Source organism: Prunus avium, chromosome 3 (genome assembly GCF_965620075.1).
Source record: "Prunus avium chromosome 3, drPruAviu1.hap1.1, whole genome shotgun sequence".
Lineage (NCBI taxonomy): Eukaryota > Viridiplantae > Streptophyta > Magnoliopsida > Rosales > Rosaceae > Prunus > Prunus avium.
Genome location: NC_142286.1, coordinates 10,900,902 through 10,915,802, shown reverse-complemented (window position 1 = coordinate 10,915,802; position 14,901 = coordinate 10,900,902). Strand labels below are relative to the sequence as shown.

Below are 14,901 nucleotides of genomic sequence, written 5' to 3'. Positions count from 1 at the left end.
TGACCTAACTCTCTCACCGACTACTTCAACGTCGGAACCACTGTTGCTCTCGGTATCAGGACCCGACTCCTCACTCTCGGTATCCCTTCCTCTGTCTGGGGACTCCCCAGCATAGGCGTTGGGCTCGCTCTCGAACCCAGACTCACTATCAGACATCTACAAAAGCAAGGAAAGAAAGCTAAAGGCTATGCCGAAGCACTATCCTACCGATGCCTACGCCTCTACCTATGGCAACTAGACTACCGAACCACACCCCACTTGCATAAAGTTCTAGTCTAGTTCGAACCAAGGAAGGACGTACGCATGAATAAAGAAAATAAAAAGAAGGATTGCCGAACGGTACCTTGTATGAGCTGGTTGAGAAGAGGTAGAAATTGCCTTGATTACCGATGACCTCGCCGGAAATCGCCTTTGTTACCGATCGTTCGCTTCAGAAATCACCTCGATTGCCGATAACACTCGCCGGAAATCGCCTGGACAGAGCTTCCTCTTCACTCACAAACGCAAAGTGAACAATGCTTCAGAAATCATTCTTATTTATAGGGCTGGGATTCCAACGGTATGCCTCGAGAAGCCAAACGACGCATTAATGGCGCTGCTCCGCGTGATTTGACAAGCCACGTGTCGTGCGCTGAGTGGAACCTCTAACAGTACGCTGGGTGCAGAAGACGAAGCGTCATTCTGTCCCATCATTACCCTTCACTGTGCGTGAGTCGCATGAGAAAATCAAACTCGCCCAAGATAACAAGACATCGGCAAGCATCTCTCGGAACCCCTTAGCATACCAAATATTGCCGAACGGTAACCCTCGAAGTAGCGACTCTTGAGTTTCCAGGCAAGTTTTTGAAGTCAATCAGCACCAGGACAAGGCCCCAGCGCGCCTTCCTGACAGACTACCGAACGGTAGATAAATCGAACGGCTACCGAAGAACATACAAGTCCCCGACCGAGAAATCTCGCTCGAGAACTTGGGGGACTCCTGTTTACACCCAAAATAAACGGCCAATGAGAGCAGGACACGTGGAGGGAATTGGGCTAGGTCAGAGGCGCCCTCGGCACTCTACCTACCGATCTCCCCACTAGGGCAACGCCCTCCCCTGGGACACGTGGCACGCTCCCAAGCGACGCCCACAGTCCCACATCGAGATAATCAACAAAATGCACACCTCCCAAGACCTATAAAAGGAGGCCAACTATCCCAAAATGGAGGTAATCAGAACTTACGGCATACAAGCCTATTGATCTGTCAGTTGAACTTTCTATTCCCGAACTTACTTAAGCATCGGAGAGCCTTCGGCCGGTACCACACCGGTGCCCAAGGTCTTACCGTGCGTTTGCTTATATTGCAGATCACGCAGACTACCAAGGCATCAAGGATACCGAAGGCATAAATTTACTAAGTTGACCCTCAAAGCTAGGAAACCACTTTTTGGCGTCAACAAGTTGAAATGAAAAATAAATTGACTTGATTTACGAAGTGGCTCCGTTGTTAATTTAATTAAATAGTAATAAGAAAAGAATTATTAATGTGATTGAATATGCAATTTTTATACATGCGCTCTTAATGCAGAGACGGTGCAAAGCCAATGCCAAAAACAGGCAAAATATAAAATTTAATCATACAGGGGGTTCACATCCATTCCCGAAACATAAAGAACTTGCTGAAACGGTAAATTGTGTTCTTGGTTTAATGTTTTTCAGATATGTGGAAATACTTGTTGTGTAGATTTAGCTCCACCAAAATAGATTAAGCTGCATCCTCAACTTGTGATACTCGCAAGTGCACGAACCGTTGGGTAGTATAGCATATGTAAGTGCGAGGTCGATCCCACGAGGATTGGTGATTGAATGATCCAATTCATTTTCCCTACACAAAACATAAATGAAAAAGAAAGGAAATAAATAAAACAAGGAAGAAATAACTCAAGCAAATAAGTTCCCAAGTTCAATTAGATTAATGGATTGATTCTAGCTAAAGTATGATTAAGCCATGGTGTGTGGTCATAACCTTGTGTTCCTAATTCCCTAATTTGATCATTTGTTGTCTAACCTAAAATTAAGCATTAGAAACCCATTAAGCATAGAAGAACAATTTAAACAACCAAGCATGTATCTAATCCCTGTTGTCGAATGTCCATACATACTCTTCCTATTCATAGTTCAATTCGAATTAAAGCATGGTGTATACTCTTAATTCAAACCAAGATAGCTAACATGCAAGCCTAAATGGTGATCAATCATTCAAACTAGCATATTAACTTATAAGCATAATGAATAAGAACAAAAACCATAATTGAAACTTGGAAACTAATTAAACTTGAAAACTTAAGAAAAGAATTTACATAACAAAGAAAATAAATTACAACTAAGAAGCAAAAGGAAAGCTAGAATTGAGAACTAGAAAGCAAAATTAAGAGAATTTGAGGGAGAGAAGGGAAGGGAGCTCTAGAGAAGTGTTTGAGAGCTCCCCCCCTTGGGGTGTGTTTACAAGCTTAGAGAACATCCCTATTTATAGGCCTAGGGGAAGTGAAAATCTGAATTCAATATGGCTAATGCATACAACACTTGTATTATAAAATCTTGAATTGGTTGATGCACTTGTATTAGAAAATTTGAATTGGTTGATGCACTTCACCAATAAATCCCACCAGCAGCCCTAGCTCATCTTCATGTCACCATGACCAAGCTTCCAACCAGAAACAATAGCTCATCCTGAGGTCAGCATGACCAGCAACTTCAAGGGCTTACAAATTGGGCTTCTCTTAAGCAAATGATGACTTTAAGCACTCAAAATTGAAGTTCAGAATGTGTCTGATCCAACCACACAAGTATTGGCCCAATCCAAGCTCGGATGAAGAAGTTAAGGCCAAAACAAATTGCTAACTCGTTTTTGCTCGCTGACAAAATCCATCCTGAGCATGGTTCTGTGTTTGCTAGGTAACAGACTCCATATTTATTCAATGGGGCTGAATTTTGGATATGTTATAGTATACACCCATTGGAACAACTTTCATGAAGAATGTTGCCTCATCCGAGCTATGTAGGTTGCTGAAACAAAGCTTGCAATATGACCTACGAAACTGGACTGGCAGGGGGCTGTAGCCAAAATGAGTTTGTCTTTAAGCTCTTCATCGATTCATCCAAATTAGGCCTTAACATGCTTGAATTGCATGAATTATGCTCTCTTGCTCTTTTTGCCTACAAAACACACAAAGAGAGGCAAATAACATAGAAATCTAGGAAACTAAGCAAAAGAAGTAAGTAAATTTGGGCATGTATATGTATGAAATTATGAGCTTAACAATACTCATTTTCTTTTTTATTGTTGAGAAAATGTAGAAAGGAGAACACCCTACTTATATCAGCAACTGGCAAGCCATGCATCAGTACAGAAAGAAGGGTGGCGTATACGTCAATGAGCCTGCTGAGGCAAAAAGGGGTAAAGTTAAATTGTTAAATGTTCTATAAATTTAGTAATTCACAAGTTTATTATAGATACTTTTGACTTATGTCTAACATGTTAATTTTCTGCTTGCAGAAGAATATGGCAGCCGAATTGGAGAAAGTGAAAGAACAACTGGCCTCAAGTGCACCAAATGATACTCCACCATATCAAATCATGGTGCCTGAGAAGTGCAGAACTTGGGGTTGGAAAGGACAAAAAGATACGGGGTGTGGGTTCTAGTCTTTGTGTGCAGGGTACTTCCTGTAGAATTTCTGAATCTAATGCCACCAACACCTCTTATGATTCAAAGCATAAAGGGGATGAGTTGTCAGGCAAAGTGGATAAATTACTTGGCATCATCCAGAATATGCAAGCGCATATCAAATACTTGCGTAAGAAAGGTAAAAAAAACCATGATAACAACGACGACGACGATGACGACAATAGTGGTGATAATTTTGATGATAAGGTTGGTGTCGAGGTTGGTCATGATTTTGATGATGGGTATGTGTTGTTAATAATATGTTAACTCGCAATTGTACGGGGCAATTAGTAGTATAGCAAGACAAGTACGAGGTCGTACCCACGAAGACTGAGAAGTTCAAATTAGTTATGTACTTTAGATTACCAAATTCAAGAAGTTAGGAAGTTAAATCTAAAACAGAATTTAAAGCAAGAGTGAGTTTGAAAACAAATGCAGCAAGATTAAAATGAACTTTGAAGTGAGAATGCTTGTGATTATAGAAAGAAATGAACAAACTGAAATTGCAACGGAAAGCAAGTAAACAAAAGTAACAAAGGGTGGTTTTGAAAGTTAAAACACAGGTTTGGAGATTAGGGCATTCGATTCACCATAACAATTCAATTCTGGGTTATAAAGATTCAAGTAACAAGTCTAATTCAGATTCAAAGATTGATTCTAGCTAAAGTATGATTAGGCCATGGTGTTTGGTCCTAACCTTGTGTTCCTAATTCCCTAATTTGATCATTTGTTGTCTAACCTAAAATTAAGCATTAGGAACCCATTAAGCATAGAAGAACATTTTAAACAACCAAGTATGTATCTAATCCCTGTTGTCGAATGTCCATACATACTCTTCCTATTCATAGTTCAATTCGAATTAAAGCATGGTGTATACTCTTAATTCAAACCAAGATAGTTAACAAACAAGTTCTAATGGTGATCAATCATTCAAACAAGCATGTTAACTTATAAGCATAATGAATAAGAACATGAATCATGAATCAAACTTGAAACTCCAAACTTATAAACCCAGAATATTCATGTTAGGTTACATCGAAGCCCTAGTTATGGATTTAGCTACTCATAATGGAAAAGAGACTTGAACAGAAATGAGAAAACATAATGAATGCAATAAGAGTAGAAAAACCCTTTTTCTGAAGTTCTTGTGGTGTCCAAGGCTTCTCCAAGTGCTTCTCCACTTCTAATGCTTCTCCAAGAGCTTCCCCACTTCTAGAAAGATGTATGAAGGATATGGAGGTGATTTGGGATGAGTTTGAGTGAGTGGTGATGGCTAAGGAAGATGAAATTCGTAGGGAAATGGAATAGAAGTTTGCTGGAGTTGTTTTGGTGATTGTTGGAGTGTTTGGGATTGTGAGAGTGTTTGAGGATGGTTGGAGTGAATTGTGGGGGTTGTGAATCTCAGGATTTGTTGTGTCTTGAATGTGGAATGGATGTGGTATTTATAGGGAGAGGGGAGTGATAAATCTGAATTCAATATGGCTAATGCATACAACACTTGCATTATAAAAGATGAATTGGTTGATGCACTTCACTAATGCATACAACACTTGCATTATAAAATCTGAATTGGTTGATGCACTTCAGCAATAAATCCCACCAGCAGCCCTAGCTCATCTTCATGTCACCATGACCAAGCCTCCAACCAGCTACAATAGCTCATGCCTAGCTCACCATGACCAAGCTTCCAACCAGCTCATCCTGAGGTCAGCATGACCAGCAACTTCAAGGGCTTACAACTTGGGCTAGGCTGAATCAAATGAAGACTTTAAGATGTCCATTGTGAAGTTCAGAATGTGTATGATCCAACCACACAAGTATTGGCCCAATCCAAGCTCGGAGGAGGAAGTTAAGGCCGAAACAAATTGCTAACTCAGTTTGCTCGCTGACAAAATCCATCCTGAGCATGGTTCTGTGTTTGCTAGGTGACGGACTCCAGATTTATCCAATGGGGCTGAATTTTGGATATGTTATAGTACACACCCATTGGAACAACTTTCATGAAGACTGTTTCCTCATCCGAGCTATGTAGGTTGCTGAAACGAAGCTTGCAATATGACCTACGGAACTGGACTGGCAGGGGGCTGTAGCCAAAATGAGTTTGTCTTTAAGCTCTTCTTCTCTTCATCCAAATTAGGCCTTAACATGCATGAATTGCATGAATTATGCTCTCTTGCTCTTTTGGCCTACAAAACACACAAAGGGAGGCAAATAACTCAAAATTATAAGAAACTAAGCAAAAGAAGTAAGTAAATTGGGCATGTATATGTATGAAATTATGAGCTTAACACACCCCCAAACTTAGATTTTGCTAGTCCTCGAGCAAAACAAAAGAGAAACAAAGATAAAAACAAAACAAGAAGTTAACTAGACCACTTTCGTAGGTAACTCGATTGCATTGAGCGTATGCAACAAGCCTTTAAACCTCTAGGCATCCCTAGTAGGAGGAGTTGTGTCTCCTGAGGGTTTAACAGATACGATACCCACAAACGTTTTTCTAACTCTACAAAACAAAATGGTTAGAAAAACAACTTTGAAATCAACTAATGAAAATGAAAGAAAGTTTTAGTCATACCTTCAACACCATAGAGTTGCCAAGATAGGTCATCAATCAGTGTGTACAAGTGGAAGCTATAGCTCAAAGGCACACAGTTTCAAAGCAAGCACACTCAAACCTTGAATAGAGAACATGCTTCGACTCTAATTCTCACAGATAACACTCAATCACTCAGAACCTATGTTTTAATTCTCTCAAGAAAGCATAAGTGAGTGTATGAAATAGAAGCACAAATTTGGTTAGATCTCATGAAAGGAATTAAATACTAAGAATAGAGATACACACATACTTACCAGCACCCATGAATACATCCTCAAAGATCAGCTAGGTCTTTCACAATGTTGTAATGAAAGGCTAAGGTTTAGGGGAAATGGAAGAATTGGAAGGAAAAACAAATAACTTAAGAACATACCAAGGTTGCATGCTTCATTAATCTGCAAGGCATCATTGATTTAGATTGGCATGGCAGCAAACTTCATGGTATCACCTGGCATGGACTTTATTTTTCACACTTAGATCAAATCGAAACACTTTCATCTTCGTTGATTTGATCTGCATCTTCATTAACTTCATTGCCCAGATTCACACCAAATTTCATTTAGGTACACGGCAGCAACTTCCTTGCATCAAACTTTATCTTGGCACACCTTGGTATATTTCTAAGTTATAGGGTATGGCTACAAGAGGTTAAGTATCTCAGATTGAGATACAAAGGTAGGGAAAATGATGAGGGTGATAAAAGAAAAGGCTTTGAGTGTTTGGCTTCAAGAGGGCTAATGGAACACACATATGGGTAGGGTGAAAAGAAAGCATAAAGAATGGTTATACACACATAGCCTAGCATTACTTCAATGAGTTCATTCATGAATGAGAGCAAGCATATGATATCTGCAAAAGAGAATCATCCTTAGTATTCGATCAAAATGAAATGATGAGATCAATTAGAGTGAATTGAAGAAAATAAGTATGGATGAGAAATAGAACACTTTAAACCCTCTCAAGAAAGCAATTAGGCTCGATATAGCTCACTAGGGTAGTCTCCACTATTTTCCTTCAAGAATTTGAGCATGGTACTTTAGCCACCAGAATTCTAAGAGCCAAAGCTTTGTGAAGTGCAAAATTCTGATATGAAAACCTCAATGGCAGCTCCATAGCATCGATTGTATGACATTTAGAAAAAAAAAGTAGTGACAAATGAACGAAAATTGAAACACAAATGAATGAAATTTGAAAACCTTCCCCCCAGACCTGAATTAAACATTGTCCTCAATGTGAAAGCATACAAAAGATGATTGAGAACAAACAAATGATAAAGGGAAAAGTTTAGAAGAAGGTTTAGGAAAAATATATAAAATAAAAAAAAAAGAATATATAAGCAACTCATGGATGACCAGTTAAGGGCCTCAGAAAACACAGCCAGGGGATCCGGGAAGGTTGGAGGGGTCACAATGGTCCCGCTTAAAACCCAAACTTCTTAGACACCGAAGGTGTCGCCTAAAGAACTCCTAGACACTGTATTGACGGAGGTGCTCACTGGGGTTACCAAAAGTTAGCTTATATGAAATTTTTTTTTTTTTTTAATTTTTTTTTTTAATTTTTATATTTATTTATTTATAAAAAGGAACAGAAACTTAAAAATAAAAACAAAACAAGTAAAGAGAAAGGATTGAAATGCTTCCCCTTGATGCGATTAGGTCGATTGCTACCAAGCACCTTCTTCTTGAACACATGGGTTGCCTCCCAAGAAGCGCCTTAGTTACTGTCTTGGCAAGACATTGTGCAATCAGCTAAGTTGATGGTACGAAGGGAAGTTGATCTACCACATGGCCAGTTTGGATGCCAGCTGAAACTCCCTCATAGAATGGCTTTAAACGTTGTCCATTTACTTTGAAAGTCGAGCCATCTTTAGGGTTTTGAATCTCCACAGCTCCATAGGGAGAAACATTGACCACGGTGAATGGGCCTTGCCATCTAGACTTCAATTTTCCTGGAAAGAGACGCAAACGTGAGTTAAACAAAAGAACTGACATACCTTTGGAGAACTCTTTCCGTTGAATGTTTCTGTCATGGTAACTCTTGGTTCGTTCTTTGTAAAGCTTTGCATTCTCATAAGACTCATGTCTAATTTCTTCCAATTCATTGAGCTGAAACTTTCTTGCATGGCCTGCCTTGTCTAGATCAAAATTGAACTTCTTGATGGCCCAAAAAGCATTGTGTTCAAGCTCCATTGGCAGGTGACAAGCTTTCCCAAACACAAGACGATAAGGGCTCATTCCAATGGGAGTCTTATATGCAGTCCTATAAGCCCATAATGAATCATTGAGCTTAGCTGCCCAATCTTTCCTTGTATTGTTCACCACCTTCTCCAGGATGTGCTTAATTTCTCTATTGCTTATTTCCACTTGACCAGAAGTTTGCGGATGATATGGTGTAGAGACTCGATGGGTGATGTTGTACTTCTTCATGAGTGCTTCGAATGGCTTGTTACAGAAGTGGCTGCCTCCATCACTAATGACAGCCCTTGGAGTACCAAACCTTGTGAAAATATTATCCTTCAAGAACTTCAGCACCACCTTATAATCATTGGTTTTGGTGGCTATGGCTTCCACCCATTTAGACACATAATCAACAGCAACAAGTATGTAAGTATAACCAAAGGAAGATGGGAATGGTCCCATGAAATCAATACCCCACACATCGAAGAGCTCCACAACAAGTATGTTATTCAATGGCATTTCATTCCTGCGACTTATGTTCCCCATCCTTTGGCACCTATCACACTTAACACAAAAATTAAATGCATCTTTAAATAGAGTGGGCCAAAAGAAACCAGATTGCAGAATTTTAAGTGCTGTTTTCTTAGCTCCAAAGTGACCTCCACAGGCCAATTCGTGGCTATGCCTAAGTATGCTTTCTTGCTCTTCTTCTGGAACACATCTTCTGATGAGTTGATCCGGGCAATGCTTGAATAAGAAAGGTTCATCCCATACATAATGTTTCACCATGGAAAAGAACTTCTTCTTATCCTGAGAAGTTAGATCATTTCTAAGAACACCACAAGCAAGATAATTAACAAAATCAGCATACCATGGCTCTTTGACTTGGGCAGCATATAGTTGTTCATCAGGGAAAGTCTCATTCAAGGGTAGCACAGCTCCTCCTTTTTCTTCAACCACAATTCTGCTCAAATGATCAGCTACCACATTCTCACATCCCTTCTTATCTCGAATCTCCAAATCGAATTCTTGCAGCAAGAGAATCCATCTAATCAAGCGTGGTTTGGCATCCTTCTTAGTGAGCAAGTATCTAAGGGCTGCATGGTCAGAATAAACAATTACTTTAGAACCAACAAGGTAAGAACGAAATTTTTCTAAAGCAAAAACCACAGCAAGCAACTCCTTCTCTGTTGTGGAGTAGTTGATTTGAGCATCATTCAAGGTCCGGCTAGCATAATGAATCACATGGGGCAGCTTGTTCTTCTTTTGACCTAAAACTGCACCAATAGCAAAGTCAGAGGCATCACACATTATTTCAAATGGTAAAGACCAATCCGGAGCTATGATAATAGGGGCTGAAGTTAGCTCCCTCTTCAAGGTAGAAAAAGCTTCCATGCAAGCTTCATTAAACTCAAAAACAGCATCCTTAGCAAGGAGATTACACAATGGCCTTGTAATGCTTGAGAAATTTTTGATGAACCTTCTATAGAATCCAGCATGACCTAGAAAGCTTCTAATTCCTTTAACAGAGGTAGGGGGTGGAAGATTTGAGATGAGATCGATCTTGGCTTTATCCACTTCGATTCCCTTGCTTGAAATCACATAGCCTAGCACAATGCCTTGTCTCACCATGAAGTGACACTTCTCCCAATTCAAAATCAGATTTGTTTCCTGGCATCTTTTAAGCACTAGAGACAAGTGGTGAAGACAATTATCAAAAGAGGAACCAAAAACTGAAAAATCATCCATAAATACCTCAATGAATCGTTCCACCATATCTGAAAAGATTGACATCATGCATCTTTGGAAAGTTGCTGGGGCATTGCACAAACCGAATGGCATCCTTCTATAAGCAAACGTACCAAATGGGCATGTGAATGTGGTTTTCTCTTGGTCTTCCGGAGCAATGGGAATTTGATTATAACCTGAAAAACCATCAAGAAAACAATAGTAAGCATGGCCAGATAAACGTTCAAGCATTTGATCAATAAAAGGTAAGGGGAAATGATCTTTTCTAGTGGATGTGTTCAACTTCCTGTAATCAATGCAAACTCTCCAACCAGTGACAGTTCGTGTAGGAACTAGCTCATTCTTCTCATTCTTCACAACGGTGATTCCGGACTTCTTTGGAACAACTTGCACAGGGCTCACCCACTTAGAATCTGAAATTGGGTAGATGATTCCTACATCGAGTTGCTTTAAAACTTCAGCTCTAACCACCTCTTTCATGTTGGGATTTAGCCTCCTTTGGGCATCACGAGATGGTTTGCTGTCTTCTTCCATTAAAATCCGGTGCATGCACATGCTTGGACTAATTCCTTTGATGTCTGCTATGGTCCACCCAATGGCTGTTTTATGCTCTTTTAGAACTTTAATTAAGCTCTCTTCTTCATGTGAGGAGAGACCTGCAGCAATTATAACAGGGAGAGTTTCGTTAGCACCCAAATATGTATATTTAAGATTATTGGGAAGAGGTTTAAGTTCTAGCTTTGGTGGGATGACAATGGATGGCTCCAATTTCGTGGATGATGGTCCAAGAGGCTCGATTGGTGGCCTAAAGGATGGTGGGTATGGCGGAAACACTTCTAAGGCAGCAACCACTTCTTGGAACTCCGGTTCACAAAGATCTTCCTCTTCTTGTGTTAAGACAGCTTCTAGAGCATCATTAGACTTTCTCTGCAAAATTTTGGAAGAAACCTCATGATCCACAACATCAATTGAAAAGCAAGAATCAAGAGAGATAGAAGGTTGAGATAGAGCATTAAGCATTTTAAATTCAACAGTTTCACCCAAAACAGTCATGGAGAGGGTGCTATCTTTCACTTTGATGATTGTGTCTGCAGTGGCCATGAATGGTCTGCCTAGGAGAATGGGATCAACACGATCTCCATTTGGATTGTCTTCCATGTCCATCACTACAAAATCAGCAGGGAGAATTAGTGTATTAACTTGAACTAGAATATCTTCTACAATACCTTTTGGATATTTTATAGAATGATCAGCTAGTTCAAGTCGCATTGAAGTCTTCTTCATCCCTTCTAAGCCAAGCTCTTGATAAACTGAATATGGCAAAACATTGATGCTTGCTCCCAAGTCCAACATGGCTCTTCCAACCTTCTTGCCTCCAATGTTAATGGGAATGTCAAAGCTGCCAGGATCATCTAGTTTTGGTGGAAGCTTCCTTTGCAATACAGCACTTACATTCTGGTCGAGCTTTACTCCTTCATTTGGAGCGAAATTGAGCTTGTGAGTTTTCAAGTCCTTGATGAATTTTCCATATGCAGGAATCTGTTCAATAAGATCAAGCAAAGGCAAATTGATATTAACTTTACTCAAAATATCATAAATCTCTTTAAAAGCCTTATCTTGCTTTGCTTTCTTAAGACGGCCTGGAAATGGAATCTGTGGAACATATGGAGCGGGTGGCACGTATCTATCTTCTTGAAGATGTGGTGGCACAAATTTGTCATCCCTTTTATGCAATTGGAATTGATCGGATTTCTGAGAATCTGATTTGGCCTTAGGAGCAGATTGAGAAGTTTTGAGTTGTTCTCCTTCCGTAGCCATGGTCTCCTCGTCTTTATCTTCTACAATCACAACATCATTTGAAAGATTAGAATCATCTTTATTATCAATGATCTTACCTGATCTGAGCACATGAATGGCCTTGGCTTCTGGGTTCTTTGGATTGATCTCAGTTTGGCTTGGCCATTTCCCAGGCACTCTTTGAGTTATTTCAGCAGCTATTTGGCCTAATTGGACTTCCAATTTGGAGATGGCAGCTTGTGTAGTTTGCTGAAAATTGGATTGGTTGATTGCCATCTGCTTCACTATATCTTCCAATGATGATGATGATTGTTGTGGCCTTTGGAATGAAGGGGGATTTGCTTGATTCTGGGTATTTCTCCATGAAAAGTTTGGATGATTCCTCCAACCTGGATTATAACTTTGAGAGTATGGATCATTTCTTGGACCTTGGTTGTAGGAATTTACCAACTTAGCTTGCTCTTGCACAAATTCTGGATATCCAGCCCCAAGTGGACAAGCTGTGGTAGCATGGTCATGAGATTCACAAATGCTACACACTTCCTTCGGAGGGCTTCTTGAGTTTAATGCAAGAAGAGCATCTAGCTTTTGTTCCAGTTTTGAAATCTGCACACTAGAAGCATCATTAGAACCACTAATAACACGTTTACCTCTTGTATCCGTATGTTGGGTCTCCATTGCTATCTCCTCAAAGAGTTCGTACGTTTCTTCTGGAGTTTTGGTTTTAAAAGAACCACCTGCAAAATTGGTGACTATATTATGACTAGAAGGGGTTAGTCCTTTATAAAACATACGCATTTGAAGCTTCAATGGAATCCCATGATGAGGACATTGGTTGAGCAACCCATTGAATTTCTCCCATGCTTCACAAAACGATTCATCATCTTGCTGTGCAAATAACAAGATCTTGTCCCTAAGCATGTCGGTCTTTTGTGTGGAGAAGTATTTTTCCAGGAACTTCTTTTGAATGGCAGACCATGTAGTGAGTGAACCAGGCTTCAAAGAATTCAACCAATACTTCGCCTTATCCTTTAAAGTGTATGGAAACACTCTCATTCGAAGTTGATCTTCTGTCACACCTGTCAAGGGAAAAGAACTCACAACATTAAAAATATCCTTTATATGAGTCAATGGATCTTCATTAGGTAAACCATAAAAGGAAGGCAGCATATTAAGATGAGAAGATTTAAGCTCATAATTTCGAGCTATAGTGGGCAGCAAAATGCTTGAAGGAGATGCTGGAATTGTTGGGATATCAAGTTCTCCCATGAACTCAATGGCAGCCATCATTTCTTCTTCTTCTTGGTCTGAACTTGTTTCCGAATTTGAAAGTGAAGAACCGGGAAGTTCAGTGTGGAGAGCAAGACTTGTAAATGTAGCAAGAGCTTGCTCTTTTGCAGTTGACAACTCCCTTTCTAGACGATTCTGAATTTCAGAGGTCACTCGTCTGGGTTGCAATGATGGTCCTGCGTTCAAAGATCTAGAACGTTGGAACGAAGACCTCACTTGTTCAAGTAATGGATTTTTAGACATAAACTACCTGAAACAGAAAATTAGATTAATTAGAAACACTAAAAAGAATAGGGTAACCTTGGGCACATAACCAGGGAAGAACTTTCGTTCAGTCCCCGGCAACGGCGCCAAAATTTGTTGTTAATAATATGTTAACTCGCAATTGTACGGGGCAATTAGTAGTATAGCAAGACAAGTACGAGGTCGTACCCACGAAGACTGAGAAGTTCAAATTAGTTATGTACTTTAGATTACCAAATTCAAGAAGTTAGGAAGTTAAATCTAAAACAGAATTTAAAGCAAGAGTGAGTTTGAAAACAAATGCAGCAAGATTAAAATGAACTTTGAAGTGAGAATGCTTGTGATTATAGAAAGAAATGAACAAACTGAAATTGCAACGGAAAGCAAGTAAACAAAAGTAACAAAGGGTGGTTTTGAAAGTTAAAACACAGGTTTGGAGACTAGGGCATTCGATTCACCATAACAATTCAATTCTGGGTTATAAAGATTCAAGTAACAAGTCTAATTCAGATTCAAAGATTGATTCTAGCTAAAGTATGATTAGGCCATGGTGTTTGGTCCTAACCTTGTGTTCCTAATTCCCTAATTTGATCATTTGTTGTCTAACCTAAAATTAAGCATTAGGAACCCATTAAGCATAGAAGAACATTTTAAACAACCAAGTATGTATCTAATCCCTGTTGTCGAATGTCCATACATACTCTTCCTATTCATAGTTCAATTCGAATTAAAGCATGGTGTATACTCTTAATTCAAACCAAGATAGTTAACAAACAAGTTCTAATGGTGATCAATCATTCAAACAAGCATGTTAACTTATAAGCATAATGAATAAGAACATGAATCATGAATCAAACTTGAAACTCCAAACTTATAAACCCAGAATATTCATGTTAGGTTACATCGAAGCCCTAGTTATGGATTTAGCTACTCATAATGGAAAAGAGACTTGAACAGAAATGAGAAAACATAATGAATGCAATAAGAGTAGAAAAACCCTTTTTCTGAAGTTCTTGTGGTGTCCAAGGCTTCTCCAAGTGCTTCTCCACTTCTAATGCTTCTCCAAGAGCTTCCCCACTTCTAGAAAGATGTATGAAGGATATGGAGGTGATTTGGGATGAGTTTGAGTGAGTGGTGATGGCTAAGGAAGATGAAATTCGTAGGGAAATGGAATAGAAGTTTGCTGGAGTTGTTTTGGTGATTGTTGGAGTGTTTGGGATTGTGAGAGTGTTTGAGGATGGTTGGAGTGAATTGTGGGGGTTGTGAATCTCAGGATTTGTTGTGTCTTGAATGTGGAATGGATGTGGTATTTATAGGGAGAGGGGAGTGATAAATCTGAATT

The 14,901-nt window shown here is 39.4% G+C and overlaps 1 non-coding gene across 1 annotated transcript; it reads left to right on the top strand.

Annotated features, from left to right (window-relative positions):
* Positions 1-12,840: 12,840 nt before the first annotated feature.
* On the top strand, positions 12,841-12,947 carry LOC148295608 (small nucleolar RNA R71). The gene has a single exon (XR_015834845.1). It is a non-coding gene; the product is annotated as a small nucleolar RNA R71 (small nucleolar RNA).
* The last annotated feature ends 1,954 nt before the right edge of the window (positions 12,948-14,901 follow it).